General features: G+C 36.4%; 1 long non-coding RNA gene across 2 annotated transcripts; it reads right to left on the bottom strand.

Moving 5' to 3' along the window:
• Positions 1-7,284: 7,284 nt before the first annotated feature.
• Positions 7,285-13,815, bottom strand: LOC136991677 (uncharacterized). Of its 2 annotated transcripts, none has more exons than XR_010883890.1 (3): positions 13,732-13,815; positions 13,082-13,119; positions 7,285-7,379 (listed from the first exon to the last, which is right to left on the bottom strand). It is a non-coding gene; the product is annotated as an uncharacterized lncRNA (long non-coding RNA). The 2 variants fall into 2 exon arrangements; XR_010883889.1 differs by lacking the exon at positions 7,285-7,379 and adding an exon at positions 12,330-12,434.
• Positions 13,816-17,716: the final 3,901 nt, after the last annotated feature.

Below are 17,716 nucleotides of genomic sequence, written 5' to 3'. Positions count from 1 at the left end.
TGAATGAGTCCAGAGATGTTTGAGCAATCAGGTTTCCTTTTAACTAAGTGTACCAGCTGACGCGATGCTGTTTGGCTTTCTTTCAACACTTGCTTATCTTTAACTCAGACAAAGATTAGAGAACTAATACAATTCTTGAAAAAATGAAAACAGTTCAGAAAGAAAGATTTATGGAATCAGTTAAATGCTCATTTTAGTTTTTGTTCCTCCTTTTTTTAGCAACAGCATCACTGAGGAATATTGGAGAGGAGCAGAAGTGAATAACATCTTTGCTTTTTGCTGAGACTTTTTTATTGATGAACTTTTGCTGAACTTCTGCCCAAACAGATTTGACCTCCAATCTGTGTTTTACAGTAGTCCCAAAGAAAGGTCTGAATACATTACAAAGTAGTAGGTCAGACTGATCAAATCTGGTCTTAATCAGGAATATAGAATGAGCTATTTCAGTTAATCGTATGTATGTGTTCGTGTCAAGTGTTCTTCTGTGTTTTCTAGGTGTCAAGTGTTTTTATAACTGAAATAAAATCATGCCTGAGACATTTCTCACTGATACCTGCATGCTGATCACATCACAGAGAAGAACATTTTGTTCCCCAGTTCTGAGTTGTGTTTTGTGAAAGATTACTTTTTAACTCAGATCAATACCCCAGGTAGTCCCCCAACTTGCACAACAGATCAGTTAGGTGGGACAGAGTATGAATGAGCCAGAAAGAGGAATAGAGCTGTTTGGTTTTTTTTTTTCCTCCCAGCACAGAGGAAAGCCTTAGGGTGAAAGATTAAGCATGTTCTGTCTTTGCTCCTGTCACCCATCTCTTTTGTATTTTGTAATTCAAAATCTATTTTAAATGTTATATGATAATGAAGGGCAACATCTGTTGATCCTAAAACTTGATTTTCAAACCTCAAGTGCGTTGCTCTGGGGAATCCAAAGAGCAACAAGTATGGTCTCACATCAGCTTTATCAACTAGCTGGAGAGCCAACAAGGGGTTAGTTAGTGCAGGAAGTAGTATTTTCCAGTGGAAAGAAATAGTCTGTAAAACTATCTGGCCTTTGGACAGATAGTGGGGAAAACATCCAAATCTCAGGGATCTTGTAAAATGGCAGAACCCTAAAGTTAGGATTTGCCCCTGCTTGTCAGTGTGAATCTGAATCAAAGTCTATCTGTGGTTAATTGAACACAGTTTCCATTTGTATTATCTTTTAGGACAATAGTCCATTACAACATTAATAATTAATGTTGGGATCCAAATACCTAACATGCACTTACCTTTCAGGTGCCAGGTGCTGTTAGACAAAGTCCAGTGTGAGACTGTATGGGGGGGCAAAGGAATTATATTTGTTTAACTTAAACAAAACTAATTTTACTCACGTTCCTTCCTTCCAAACCCACACACCCACAAGTGCCAAGGCATTTGTGTCCAAACAGTTTGGCCAGGATCCCCTGCAGTGACATAGAGGATGAGAGACCCTGGCTATCAAATGCTCGTCATATCTCCTGGATTTCTTTGTTGGCAGCCATGTGCTGTTTTTTGTATATGCCTTCTGTATCCCTTAGGATTTGAAAGTGATTGTGATCTTTGGTCTCTTCATTCTCTCCCACCTCTGTGAGTCATTAGAAAAACAGAAACATTCAGGTCAAAAGGGACATCTGGAAGTGTCTAGTCCAACCTCCTGCTCAAAGCAGTGCTAAATCCAAAGCTAAATCAGGTTGCTCAGGGCCTCATCTAGTTGAGTTTTGAAAAATCTCCAAGGATGGAGAGCCCACAACCTCTCTGAGTACATGTTCCAGGGCTTCACCGTACTCATTCTGAAAATGTTTTCCTTACATCTAGTCAGAATTTCTTTTGCTACAATTTTTGACAAGCTGTAACTATGAGGCAAGATTCCTGATTTTTGTGCTGTCCTTTTTTCTTTTTTTCTGAGTGTAATCTGTCTTTTGTTTTAGCCTATGCCTTGTTTTCCCAGCCTCAGTGTCTTTACAAGTGTCTGGTAGATGTGCTGTGATTTTGATGATGTGCTACTCTAGGTGCCATTAATATCTGCTGTTCTTAAGCCCTTCTTCTGGTTGTCTCCTCTGGAACTTTCACACCTAGACACTTCTGTTCATACTAATCTTAACTTTTCTTTTACAAACCTCTACAGTGCTAGCAACCTGGTGTTCCTAAAATAAATCCTAAAGTTCCCTATGCAGACATTAGCCAAAGGCAGGTCTCCTGCCTACCTGTACTGTAACATTAAAGTGTAAAGTAAATGCCTAAATTAAGCACATGGAACCCCAAACTAAGTTCCATGTATTACTACAAAATACATTCAACAAGGCATAGCCAAAAGGGCAAGCTAAGCTACACCACTTCAACAGTCAGTTTAGGCATCCGCATAATAACAGATTGTTCTCCCACTTATTGAGAAAAAAAGAAAAAGGTTTGTAATAAATTTCTTTATTTTCTACATGTCTCAGGTACTATTCTACACCAGTATCATCTAGTATTTACTCTAACTGCATAGAATCCATGCCAAAGATACATAATGTCTGAGTTAATAGAGAAGCTTCTCAGAAGTTAGTGCTTTCCAAGGACCATAGTCAGTGCGAAAGGCTACACATAATCAGTCTATGTTCTCATGAATATTGTGTCTGCTCATTCTAATTTTGTCAGCTGCATTCTCTCTCTCTCTCTCTTTCTTTCACTCCTGTAGGTCACAATTTAATGTGTTTTATATGTGCATCTTGTACTTAAGCTCCCAAATTCAGCAAAGTGGTAGGGTGATTTTAGGCTGCATCCAGACTGCATGTCACACACATATATGTTTTTTTATCCAATTCTATTTTACAAGGTTCTTATCTTGCATTACATTCATGTCATTGCCACAGGATAAACCACTTTGGCTGCCTGTTCTCCATTTGTTGGGGGAAAAGGAGTGAGAGAGGGAGTTTGCCTATTGGAAATGAGCAGGAATATTTTGGAGATTTGGGAAGATTACCCTTCATATGTCTTATCCTTTCCTTGAAATAAAACAAGTTTTAATAATCTGTCTGTATCTTTACCTTTATCTTACCAAATTAAAATAACTAACTTTACAGCCAGGTTTCTCTTTCCTAGATGAAGTATTTGAAATGCAGCACTTGTTAGTACTATTAGAGAACACGCAAGTTTTGTTGCAAGTAAACGGACATAAACGTGTGGTTTCCATTTTAAGCAGTATGAACTATATTATAAAGGATAATTTTACTACATGGAATTAAGGGCAAAACCAAATCAAAAAATATTTCATCTCATTTACTATTCAGAGTAACTTAGCAATATAATAAAAACATGCACCATAACCAATCTTGCAGTTTTTCTTTGAGGAGTTATAGTTCATTATCTATCTATAAGTGTATTTAATTTACAAAGGCATTGCCAAAATTATTGCCAATATTATCTATTTTGCTCTAGTTTTGCTTTTCACAAGCCATACACTATATACTACATGTAGTACACACTACATGTTCCCCTGAATAACCAGGTCCTTCTAGTTAGGACTCAGAGTAACTCTCCAAGTAACTACTCACAGTACTTTCTGATCATGTCAAAAACCTTGTAACTGTAGATTTTTATGACTATTTACCTCCCTCAAGGTTTTTCTACCCTTGTTCTGAAGGTTAAACATTAATTAAAGATTAAAAGTTTGTGGTAGTTCTGAAAAATATGTGAGAAGAGTACAGAGAGACTGAAAAGAATGCAGATTTATTCCTTGCTTATCCCTGACTCACATCAATGAATGGTTAAAAAAAGGAGATTTTACTTTTATTCCACCTTCCCATAAAATCTGGACAGAATAAGCAGAAACAGTAGCTAGAATAGCTTTCTATTACTCTCTGAGGAAAAAGCTTGTGGGCTTTAGTCCTTGATGACCTTTGTTATATAATCCACTCCCAAATGTATGAATATGAAAATTTGACATTTATTTGCTTTAGATTGTCACCATTGTAATCCTCTCTTATTTCATATTTTCTGTATTTACTAGAGACCACAACAATTCTAAAATACTACAAAATGGATTTGTCTGTGGAAGATGCAGTGATCATACAGTTTTATTTGTATATCCCCACTAATACAATCAGTAGGATTCCAGCAGACACATTTAAACAAGTGCTGTTTATTTGAGGATATTATACCACATTCTTCTTCCTTTGAGAAAAAGCTTTCCTTCTGATAGCCATTAGTTTATGTATGTATGTTCTTCCCCCAAAGTTTTCCAGCTGCAAAGAGAGAGGAGTTTGATGCTAAAGTGATATTTTATGCTGTAGAAAAACAAACAGCATGAAACTGAGGTCTGAGAAGTTTTGGAAATAATTATGGGGACAGAGTCAAAGCCAAACAAATCAAAATGTTTGTATGTATGCGCTGTACAGTGGAAATAACATGCTGGCATTGGGGTGGTATGGGAAAGGGAGATGTTGCCAGGGCAAAGTGTATAGGAGGACGGGGCTAATTTCTCTCAGCAAAAGATACAGAACAGTGAACCAAATTCTAAATTCTCCACTACTATGTGCATTACTTGTACATTTTAATTTGTATTTAGCTGTTACTTTTCTTCTGGGAAAGCAAAGTGTAATAAAATGTACGTTTCAGTGACTTGGCCACAGACTAGCTGAAAGTGCTTGCTACCCAACTCATACCCTCTAGAGGGTACATGTCAGTAAATATGAATTTCCATGCTGTTTGCAAATGAGTCAATAAAACTGGAAAATGTTAGTCCAGCTGAAAATTGGGCTCTATCTCCTTCATAGTTGTCAATCTTTAGACACAAGGTCATTTTACAGTTAGGCTCCTAGGGAATGGGGGGAATCTTGAGTAACAGCCTGGTAAGAGATGGATGAGAGCCAGAGCAGGAGATAGTTTAGGACAGATAATTTTTGTAATATTTCTTTGCTTCATTTTTTGCTAAGTCTCAAACCCCTGCCTTAGTACACCACTGGTCAGTAAAGGTCAGAGTTCTTAAAATATATGTAAAAAAGAATAATATCTGCTATGTAAGCAAAGGGAGCTAGCAGTCTGAGCATGGTTTTCTTTTGTTTTAGTTTCCAAGGTAATGTTTTTTGATTATGAAGATTTGACTAGTGCTACATTACACCTCCTGTTTCATAGGTTCTGCCTTTGCTGGGAGAACAAAGTCACAACCAAACTGAAAAAAGAATGTTTTAGAAGGGTCTGTGTTTGTTATATTTTGACCAGGAAATCTGAGGACATCATGCTCATCAAAACAACCATCAGCTGAGAAAATAGCTTTTTCCCTGACTTTTTTCAATGATTTAAATTGGTAAAATCCTCTAAGGTAAGAGAAAAATGAAGTTAAAAATTTTAAGCATTAAAGATTGTAAAATACGTCTGGCCTAAGAAATGTGACAAAACCAATGACATGACAATTAGCTAACTTCCCATGAAGGATATTTTGGTACACCAGTATACCTAAACATAGATTTCTATTTTGGAACAGAGACAAATCAATTTTCAGAAGTGCTTGTATAAAAGGGGACTGAGTTTGGGGAAAAAAAATAGTAGAGCTGGAAGGACTTACATCAGAGTTCTTGTTCTTTATTCTGGAATTCTTGAATTAGGCCTAAAACTTTCTCTTCTGACAGAGTCTAGTTACTTGTGCTTGTTTTGCCTAGAACTAAGTACAGAAACTTCTCATTCCATAAAATACTGTGTAATCACTCCTTACATTTCTTCTCTTACAATAAAATACAACTGTGGTCGCAGTTATCCAAGTATTTAATCTACATTTTTGTGTTTGTGTACATGTTGTAGCAGCAGCAAAGAACCCTTGATAAGGTCAAGGATGGAAGAACATGACTTTCTTTTCTCTCAATTGGAATAAAGTTTTCAGTTCCTTTTAAGTGCTTTTCCTGAGCTGTCTTCATTTCTTTGCTTGACTTTTGGCTGCCAGTAGATGAAAAACATTACATTATATATGTACATTATTATAGATGTACACCATCTACACAGATTTTCTGTAGGCACAGCAAAAATTGTCAGCCTGACATCTCATTACCTCTGTCTTGTTTTTTTTCCTCAAAAATTTCTGTATCTTATCCCTAATTCCACACCTTCTCAAGAACTATTCAAAGTGTTTCTGACTTACACTGTTGTTTAAATTGTTTGCTCAACTCTATTACATTTTCACATATTCAAGGTATATATAAGCTCTTGCCTCTAAGGCCTTTCACAGCTCTGCTTTTCTCCATTTAGCCTATTTCAACTTCTGATGTATCAGTTTGACCTTTCTGTCTACTATCTGAATAACAACCTTTCTCCTTGAATCTGTTTGGCAAGGCCTTTTTAGTTTGCATTGGGATCATTTTTCATATTTTCAAATATAACCTGTTCCCACCACAATCCCCAGTTCATCTTCAGTTCAGCTTTTTTTCTTCAGAGCTGCAGATTTTCAACATAGCATCTCTCAGATCCTGCATTAGATGGGGGTGGGGGAAGTATCCCATTATATTCCATTTGAGACCAGGTTTATCAAAACATTTTGGCATTTTAGCTCTCTGTCACTTTGATCAAGGAAAGTGCCAAAAGTGGTATTTTTGAAAGAGAAACTCTCAGTGTGTCCAGATATAGAATGAAAATCATTCTTTGCTTGGCTGTCCATTTTGAAACTATTCTTCTCAAAGTGAGGTGATGGGCTCGTGCTGATTTTGGTCTTTAAAATCTTCAAACGTTTTCTGAAAATTCTATAGAATCTCCAATTTGTTAAACCATTTTAGATGACACAGACATTTGCTGTGGAATTTAAATGAGGATGCCACAAACTATAGTGTATCTGACATAACACCAAGAAGAGAACTCTAAACTTGTGTGAGCTGTCTATAGAGGAATGAAAAATATTATCCAATTGTAAATTGCTGAACATCTAAGAATGAGGACAAGACTCTTCACCTTTTGACAGATAAACCTTGCACACCTAGAATGTTTTATCATGTTACTGACAGTCCCTGTCAAAGTTACAATTCATTGTTCCCATTGCCTATATTGCACTATATGTTTGAGGTGAAAGGTAAATGAAAAAAGCTGTAGTGCAAATATGATATGAAATTATATCATTGTGAGAAAAAATATTGTCTGAAACATGCATACAAAAGAAATCGCAGACTATGGAGAGCAGAATGGACTTTATATTCTTGCTTCTGAGGATAGCAAGGAAAGAGATCAGAAAGAAGACAAAAGCCTTTATTTATTGTTTCTTTATCTTGCAATTATTTTTATGGATTATAGCTCATTTTATTATTCTTCTGCTGTAGATGTTTCACATTCTTTAATGAAGCTACAATAGTTCATGGATGGATCATATTTAGAGGCTTATACAGCCATAAAGATGAGCTCTTCCTCACCTACAAGGAAATAAAGAAGGGAAGACAATGAATATCACTATGCTTAACACATTGTATCTATTTTTAATTTGTTCACATAACATAGTGCCAGACCCGCAGTGGAAGAGACTGAAATACATGAAACTTTTGACTAAGTAAGGACAGTTGGTCTGATTTGCATAAGGTCATTTAAAGTTCTTGGAAAAAGTAAAGGTGAGTAATGATAACAAATTAAGAACCAGGTAGTGACATTTGCAGAACCATTTTCTGTGGGATTTAGACTCTCCTCCTTGCAGGACAGTTGCAACAAAAGATTCAGGTAGTCTCCACTAGCTCTAAATGATTTTCTAACTAGTATGTGCTAAATATGTAGTTTAGCTATCACTGTGATTATTTTTATAGATATTAATTTATAAGAAAATGTTTTTATTAGGAAAAGGACCCAAGCTGAAAAGAAATGCTTGTTCCTGTTCCACATAATCTCAGACTTCAGACTTCAGACTCAGTGACACAGTTTTCTCCTTGCACCACGTACCTTCCACACAGAAACCTTTTCTTCTGTATTAAAGAAACCAACACTACCATGAAGATCAGACATTTCCACAAGGTGAAGGAGGATGAGGGGGATGTGATTCCTCATCACATCTTTCACCCCAGATCCCACCCTTCTTGTTGGTGCGAAACTGTAGGCATGACATGCCCAGTACCTAGCATTGTACATTTACATAGCTACCTGAGCTGCAATTGCAAACCTGTTGTGATTTATAGCATACAGACACACAAGTGATAACCCTCTGGCAAAAGCATTGAAGAAGCAGGGCTTCAAAGTCTCCTAAATCCGTCATTCGCATGGAGAAGTTTGTATCAGGAATATGTGTTAAGAACAAGGACTGGTAATGTGTTATCTCTAAACCAGTTGCAGAAATAACATTCTCTTCTACCTCATGTCTCTTCATCCTCAGATCACATGGAGCTAACTGGTAAAGCAGGTGTATAGCAAACAAGTGAGGTGATGGTCTATGGATGTAGTCCATATTATTTAAATTATAGCCCTGTCATAGGTTCCTATCCCTTTTTTCCATATCTTCTGTTCTTCATAAAATGCTAAACTCAAAACATTCTGATTCCACATAGTCTCTTGAAGAAAATAAAGGCACCTGAAAACTATTTTATAATGATTTTTTTTTTGTTTATAGGCAATAGTATGTCATAAACACATCTCTTAACAGGTACCTCTGGTTTCAGATTATATAATTCAAAGTACATGTTTAAAGGTTAAAGGTGATGAACTCTTGGAGTTCATGTGTGCAACAAGAAAGCATTATGTTTTGATAAACTCTGATAGTACTTCAGATTAGCTATGACCAGTAATTAACTTGCCTATTATCTGACAAGCATTATATAGCCAGCTTCCTTGATGGGGCAACAGTTGCAAAGAACTGAATTTTTCCCCCCTGATTCATCTGTATGCAGACATATCTCTCTGTACATAGTGTTTGTGGAATGGGTCACAGATACATGTCATATCTTCTGTTTAAGGCATTTGAAAATGCTGTTTGATTTAAGAGAGCCTGAAAAATATTGTCTGCCCATGGACCAGCTGGTGTGATGGTCAGAGCTCAGTGCAGCCCTTGAGACACTCAAAGCAAATGAAGGAGAGTACCAGGAGGGTGCTACTGTTGCACTATGCTCCCTGCCAGCACTGACCTAAAGGTTGAGCCTCAGTAAAAGACTAAAAAATAGTCTAGTCCTTAAGAATATGTAGAATTCAAAAATCAATAGGTGACAACTCATTTTTCAATAACTCATCTGACTCCTCCCTAATAGAAACTGATGAACTGGTAAGAGAACATTTAAAAATGAAACAATATTATTTATAAAATCTTCATCAAGGCAGAGAGAAAATAAAATTATTTTTCATTTTTATGAAAAGCTCAGCTCCCCAATGTTGTGGATTTGCAAGAGGAGTCCACGTGATTTGAGATAACAGTTTTTTACATTCCTAAATGCCTGTCTCACATACTGTTCTGTTTTCAGAGCTTGCCCATCTGAAACGCAGCTGTTTGTTGGTGAGGAATCAGTCATCATGGTGTCAGAGGCTGGGCTTTTGCAACCTTTTTACAAGAGTTGTTTTATAGGATGAAGATGACTGTGGAGGACAGAGGCAAGGTTGCCAGAAGTCTTTGCTAAGGAGCATATACTGTATACAAGTATAGCAAAACAAAACAAGCTGCAAGCAGCCTGATACCTCACACGTGCTCTTCTCTGTGATGGGAGAGACGGGTTCTCAATAGATGGTTCCCTCTCTGCTCTTAAGGGGTGCTTCTACAGCATGCTCTTCTACCTACTTGGTAACTTCTTTTAGCTTCTGTATACACATATTACGCCTTATCAGAATATTTATGCTGGTGAGACGGTGAAATCCTCCTAGGTTCAGGTCACTTTGTCCCAGTTTCATATCAAAGTTCTCCTATCAGCCACAGTCTCATTTCAGCAAGACGCTAATGTACTTAGAGATCCAAAATATCAGCTAAAGATTTTCCATAGCTGCAATTACCAGCAAAACAAAAGTTTAAAAGTTTAGACTGAACACAGGTAAGCAATCAAGACTACACACCTGGCTACGCTAAGGCAAAGGATTGTGTTAGCCTAAGTAAGCCAGTAGGAAGGTTTTGGCAGTGCTACAGCTATTTCCGCAGTGCTTTTAGCTGAAATATCAACTTGACTGGGACTAGCAACATTTTCTCAGTCCCTCAGGGGTTCAGAGTCTTGCACTGCTGGAACTGTACCCCCAGAGCAGTACACGCCTCCAGGAATGGCATGGAGTAAAACAGCTCTCCGGCACCCAGAGCAGTCATTTCTTTGGCAGCTGAGGGTTGCACAGAAGGCACATTTAGGAGCCCGATTGCTGGACTTCAAGATTTGGGGAGTCATAGGAAATGAAGAGAAGCACCTCCTAGGATATATGAACTTTATTCCCATTCATACTTCATTCATGCTGATCTTCATATTTCTACTACAAATTTCTACGTTTTAATCACAGGATCCTTTAATTGAGGGAACAGGTTCCTTCACCATTAACGCTGAGATTTTCCAGAAAGCATCTCAGAGAAGTTTAAAGAAAAATGTTACTGGTTTTTGGCTGTTTGTTGATGTTCACCTTTGCTATAAACTTTTTGACTGTTCTTACCTTAATCCTCTCCCCTTAGGAAATAAAGAGAATGCCAAATTCATGCTTGTATGTGTATCAGCCTTTGAAATGATCAGACCAAGAGCTTCCCACCACTGTTAGCAGAATGAGGATGGCAAAATATGTTAATAAGCTATCCTGGCAGTCTGTACAATTATTTCCCGTGTTTTTACTGGGCTAAGTGAATTTGTAAATGGTTGGATGGAAACCATCAAGCTGCTTATTTCACTGTGATTCTGCACAATCAAGGGGAAAGATTAAGACTTTTTTCTATGTATTACATCACACATCAGACATTATATTGTAATCTAAAGATAACCTAAAACAGAGCCCTCTCTCATCTCTAACAATGGGCACACTGCTCTCCCTCTTTCACATCCATCCTTGGGCAAGATGGATATATTTCTCGCTCTGTCACTTTGCAAGTTCTTTTTTCTTACTTCTTTCTGACTTTTCTCATACTCTAACCTTCCAGTACCTCTTCATCTTTGCTCCATGTTTTTGAATTTTATTTTATTTTCTCTTCCACCTCCTCAGCATCTCTACAAAAGATTAAAAAATATATATCCTTAATATCAACAATTTCATTTCAGCAGAATCTGATTACCCAGTACAAACTCAGAAGATAGGTGGAAATTTGCTGAAAGATGCTTTTGCCTCTGCTAACAAGGTAATGCAGGTAAACCTTGTTCCTTGAAGTGTAACTTTAAAGCCGTATATCTTCAAACAACAAACCATATACTTCTCTTCAACACCTGAGTAAAGCAGATACATTTATTGTTTACCTGGTTTATTTTTAACTTTATAAGTAGTGCAGTAACAGACTTCTTTCTGTGTACTCTATGCAATTTTGTATACAAAGAGAAATGAAGAAAAGCAAATTGGTGTCTACAGTAGCTGAACCATATGCAATAGCTCCCTTCTCCTTGCATTTACTAGAATTTATTTTGCAATATATTGGACTCATGTCCTAAAAATGGCTTTTTAGTACTGCTTTCTTCTTTATTTTGTTAAGTAGTAGATGAAACTTTATATTTCCAAGCTAAAAATTTCTCCATGAAATGAACCACTTCTTGTGATTTCTGTGACGTACTTACGATTTTGGAGATACTGAAATAGGAGACCATAATATCTTTAGGGTTTCTGCAGACATAACTAACCTGTCAAAGATTCTATGTTATAAAATACTAAAAATCAGCATATCTTGTTAAGGCAGACTTACTTGCAAACACTTAGTTTCACTTTTCCTTATTTTGCCTTTGATAAAATTCATGCAAGAAATTAGCAAATGAAGCTCCTCATACTTGTTTGATGAAAAAGAATGCATATAAATTGACACTGACAATAAGTCACAATGAATAGACACTGTGTTTTCTGATTATTGCTTGTAAAAGAAGCTCCCAAAGTGATCACTGACCATTTGTTTAGTTATCATCTGAGACAATGACCTTCCAACTGTTTGTCCAACAGTTGTTTGTAACTTTTATTACTTATAAGAATTTCTGTTCTTATAAGTAACAGTCATCATTACAAAAGACCAGGGAGAAAAAAATTCCAAAAAGCCCTTAGATGTAGAGGCCATCAATTAACATAAATATCAGTTGATATAAATGTCTTCTGTGTGTCTGCAATAAATCACAATTAAGAGATATGGCTGCTTCTCCCTTAACCTTGCAAAGTAAATACCCTTTGCCTTTCCAAGTTGCACTTTTTCAGCAGAAGAAAGAGAGAAGCTTGCCTGTGCTTTCAGGACTTTAGACCATTTGTTTCTTCCTACCTCTTTTATCTCTTTCAGCATTAAGGATCTCTAATTGACCTTCATGTCGTCTTGTATTACCTTCTTGTGATATTCCTCATCATGCCTAGGAGAAATTCCTTCGAAATGTCTACAAAGAAAAATCATTTGTCTTCCTTAAACTCCTTCTTCAGACACTCCTATGCCATGATACCTACAAACCTCTTGCCAATAGATGGGCAGCCATTGCTGTAATCATTGTCCATCATGCTGACTACTCCTGTCTCGTTATTTCTATTTTCTCTGTGATATGGCTAGGTCCGTCTATTGTCCTTTGTCTTATACTTTGATTGTAAATGCCTTTAATCATCTGTGTGTGCAGTTTTTAGCACATTGGCTCTGCTAGGTGTTTGAGCTTTTAGGCTTTACTTCAGTACGAATTCTTCTTTTTTTTTTTTTTTTTTGTAATTCATTCATAGAAATCTAGAAATGTCAGTAGCAAATGTTAAAAGACCAACATGAACTTTAAGACATTCTTCCTTCCGTAATCCTTTAGACAAAACAAATACATACACCCAACTACTGACCAAAGGTGAAAGCGCACAAGGCACTGTTGTGATTCTGAGAGACAGGATTCAGATGGAGACATAAAAAATAGAAAATGCTGTGGTGTCAGTCACTCTACTCATACAATTAGAACAAAAACAGGTTAAGAAAGAAATCAAATGAATGCTGATGTATAGGTATATCAAGAAAGTTTTTCAATAAAATCAATAGCAGGTTCTCAGACTGACTCACCTTTATTTAGAGTTTTGCTTGAAGCTCCCAGGCAATATCTGAAAGCCGCATAAAATAAAAAAGGGACTGGAGTCAAGACAAGCAGGAGTGGCCTTACATAGGTTTCATGATTAAACCTATGTGCAAGTTACAGCTTTTGCTATGAGGCTTTGTGCAGGTTTGACTAATTTCCCTGCATCATTTTAATGAGTCTCTTTTGATCTGAGACAACAGATTGCATTGCATCACTATCAACACAGTATTAGGTACATCTCAGTTGCCTGTATAGTTTTGGCACATCTGATTGCAAAAGTACCGGTAAACTCAACAATTGTTCCATAAGAGAGAAAAATAGTCATTCCTGTGCATATAGTATTCTTTACCTTGATCAAACTATGAGTTTCTCATAAAAAGTAGAGGGGAAAAAAAGAAACAGAATAATATATTAATGTACAAACTAGTGCATTGTTAGTGGAATGCAAGTTTCATAAATCAGGTAAGACAGCAGCAATGAACTGCTGCCTGAAAGGACTTTGAGCTTTTACAGAAACATAAACCTCACCCATACAAGATCACAAAGCAGAATTCATCATAGAAGACATATAAAATAAATATGAAAATTATAAAACATCTTATACATATTTATACATATCCTCCCATCTACTTTTCACCTCTTCTTTCTTCTACGTTCTTTCCCTTTCTCATTTCCTCTCCCTCTTCTCTTTCCTTGCTCCTTTATAGCCTTTTTTCCTTCTCTTCCTCCTGAAAGGAGGCATTTGAGGAAAATTAGCAGGGGCTGTAAGAGAAGAGCTAGTGTAAATTGTTGGCCTCCGCTCTCCAGGGGTTACAGAGACTAAGTGATCCATTCTCATGTCCATTTGCTCTTTGAGGAAGCCCTGTTTCCATCTGCTGAAGAAAGCATAGATAGTGGCAAGAGTTTTCCAGCTTATTGCAAACTTTTCTAGACATCTCTCTGCATTGAGTTTTGCAATATAGTGTTTGTCTGAAGAAGCTGGGGAGAGGGAAAGGAAGAGGAAAGTGAAAGAGTGTTCTGAAGATAAAAATAAGGGAGAAGGAACTGAGAAATGGTTAAAGGAGTTTCTTACTGTTTTTTTTTTCTTTTTTTACTTTTGGATTTTTTATTCAGGTATATACAGAGGTTATTTATTCAGTTTTAAACAATTTATTTTAATTAATAACTTGATATGCAAAATGTCACATTTCAGGCATTCATTGTCAGCAATGGATGTGCTGAACGAAAAGAAGGAAACACGGTGAGTGAGTGGTTGCATACTGATGCTTTGTTGCTTCTTCAAGCAAGAACTTTAGTATATTTCCTCTCCTATTTATTTAGCACAATAATAATATTTAGCACAATAATAATATTTAGCACAATAATTTTCCACAATAATAACTGCTTTGCTTAACTGACAGTGGATAAAATCTTATCTTTGCTATAAAACCTTATCTTTGCTAGCTAAATTCTGTTCAGAAAATTCTCCAGATGTGATAACTTCTCTAACCTAATTATAATTTTTGAGAAATAAATAAAGGAGACTAAATCATCCTTAAATTTTCTATAGATACAGATAATGTGCAAACTTTTTTTTCACTCATGGAAGATATATTACCTCAAAACATTACTTGGATATAATTAAAAACAGACAAAAAATCCTTATGAGGATGAATTTATCACCTCAGATGCTAGAACAGGCAGAGACTAAGGCTGATCCTGTGCTGACACTACAGTATAATGAAATGCTGATGTATGAAACCTGGCAGCTTTTAGGGAATAAATACTTCCCAACTGGAATGTAAGATATTTCAGAATTTGCTGCTACTTAGGAATACACGTGGTATGAAAAACATTGGTTTAGAGCTCAAATGGCAGTGGTTCCTCACAGTAACGCCTTTCCCAAAAATTCTTCACTCTCCAGAATCTGACTGCCATTTTTAAAAAAGATTGTTAATTGCTGTGGTTGAATAGAAAATTCAGTGTAATTTATAGTGTTGTCTGAAAGTTGTCTGCATATGAAAACTATTCTGAAATAACTATTCCCAGTTAACTACTCTGAATTTACTACTCATAATACGTTTCATGTTTTCATGCTCTCTTTCTGATATGAATGGTTGTTTCCATGTTAATTTAATCCACTTTGCAAATGGGTTGTACTGATAGTGGACAGGTTGGGCACTGTTGAATAGCTACGTGTATGTAGAATTAACACTGTTTTGCTTTGTGTTAACCTTTTACTAGTTGTATTTCATGTACAAGCAAACCCTCCAGACATAGAAGAATTACATTACAATCTGCTTTGTTCTATTCGTGGTATGTCATTTCAGGTTTCCAAGCAGTTCTTGTTAACATGTAAACACTTTCAGACCAGCTTATAAACAGAAATATGGGGGAAATGGATATGCAATTGTCCATCAGAAAGCTCTGACTCTTGGCCACAGTACCAGCACAGGCTTGCTCACACACTTTGAGTAACAAAAGATAGACCTATTAGGGAAGACAAGATTGATCATTTAGACACTTTTCAATAAAGAGACAAGTGAGGACCACATATTCACTTTGGATTTAGCACTATACCTTAAAAAAGGTATTTTAGGCTGACTGTATATGTGAGGAAGCAACACTGAAAGATATAGCTTGGATGTTTTAATTTAACAGGTTATCTTCAACTGAGTTCTCTGAGTCAGAGAAGGGATTAAAGCCCAGGAATTCTTGGCTTCTCAACCTATAACTCTTTGTTTCTCATATCTATTTTTCATGATTATTAATTCCTTTAGGTATGTAATAAATACTGTTTCTGACACAACTGTATAGTAGTCTGTTATGCTTAATTATTAATCCTTTGAATAAAAACAATTTCCTAGTTCTCAATTTCTGTTTTTCAAACTTTGGAACAAAAAATAAGATAGATAGATAGGCACAAAGTAGGTGAAGTAAGAAAATGAGGTAGATCAGTATTGTACAAGCAATCAGAAAACACAGTGTGTTGCAATAGTGTCAGTTTTATTATGATGGCCCCCGCTGTAAATCAAGGCCAAAATATTTTGTTGCCAAACCATTCTTTGCCAAAGAAAACAGGTTCTGCTAATATTTTCAAGCCTTTGATACTAAAGGTAATTAACCTGCTACAGATCTGGAGCAAAGAAAAGGTGTTACTGCAGATAAGGTAAAAAAGCATGAAAAGTCCCACCCCCTCCTCCTCCCCCAATATAGCCCATCCTAATTTCTGCCATTTTACAAAAGTCCACATGTAAGAACATTGCATAGATCTTTTAACAAAGAGAATGAATGTGAGAAAATAATGTCACCAGGTTCTTTACCCACCTCCCATTTTGGACCCATGAGATGGAATGAAAACCTATTACTTCTCTTCAGTCTACATTTATCTCCTGCATGACTCCACAGATGTCCCCCACACCACCTGCAGAAAGGGGAGAAACAGTGCTAAAATGACATGCTAGAAAAGTACCCTATACAGGTGAGCTCTTGTCTGCACATAGAAAACCACCACTTTCAGGGATGGATTGTTCAGTGAAATTCATTGCCATATAACTCTAAAGAATAATTACAGTCTGTTAAAATTGTTTCAGTGAGAAAAATTTAGGGCTCCCTACAGTCCATATTTTTCATTGGAGTTCTTCATTTAGGAAAACTTAATCTAAAAATGCCTATCTCTAAAGCAGTGTGACCATATACTAGAATTAAATCACCTTAATTTTGTTTCAAAATAATGTTCACATTAAAGTCTAAGTTTTTAATATTCTAGTATATTTTTAAAGTATTTATAAAATCATATGTAAGATAAATTGAATATAAATGGGCATTTTGACTAAAAATCTCAGTGTTTGGTTCACAGAAAATGTTGACAGCATTTCCAAAGAGAAATGAACATATTTTTGAAATCAGGGCAAGACAGTTGCAGCTCCCGATGAACCTGAGTGCTAATTTTCATGATAATTACCTAAAACTTTTTTGACAGTTAGTTAACTGCATATAAAGAATTATCAGCTTCAGCACTTGAAGCAGAGCAGATTTAGAAAGCCTTTCAGTAATCACTGAAGGGTTGTACCCTGCGTAGGGTAAGTTCCCAGACACATCTTCACCACTTTCTTCAGAAAATGCAGTTTGCAGCTGAACAGGAGTGGTTAGGACCCCCAGCAGTGACAAGTTTCTGTGATTTGCTTCTGATTATAAAACTCCTTCTATTGCCCTGTCATCTGTGAAGAGAAAAATGAATCAAAATAATTCTTGGAACTTTATCAATATGCTGTCAATTTCTCCATCCAAGTGGTTAACCAAATATTCAGGGGCTTGTGAGTTGGTGCAGATAGGATCCAGTTGTTTCTCTGAAGCAATTATTTGCAAAGAAGATACAAAGTCCAATTTCTGTGACCCCAGTGGAATCTGCCAGTAAGAGGCAATGTCCCTTAAATGGTTATTTCAGTCAGTTTTGAGTGCAAATGCATTTATTCTCTCTCTCTCAGGACAAACTTTCAGTAGCAAATGAGGCTATCATGATTTGTGCTTGGCTTTCTGCAATCTTTTTCCACTTACCTGCTCTCTAGTTTAGTTGCTGCTAAACAAGTCACATTCAGGGCTTGTAGATGCAACTAAGATAGATACAAAGGTAAGTTTAAGAA

This window comes from Apteryx mantelli, chromosome 3 (genome assembly GCF_036417845.1).
Source record: "Apteryx mantelli isolate bAptMan1 chromosome 3, bAptMan1.hap1, whole genome shotgun sequence".
Lineage (NCBI taxonomy): Eukaryota > Metazoa > Chordata > Aves > Apterygiformes > Apterygidae > Apteryx > Apteryx mantelli.
The sequence above is the reverse complement of the archived record's forward strand: the minus strand, read 5'-3'. Positions and strand labels throughout refer to the sequence as shown.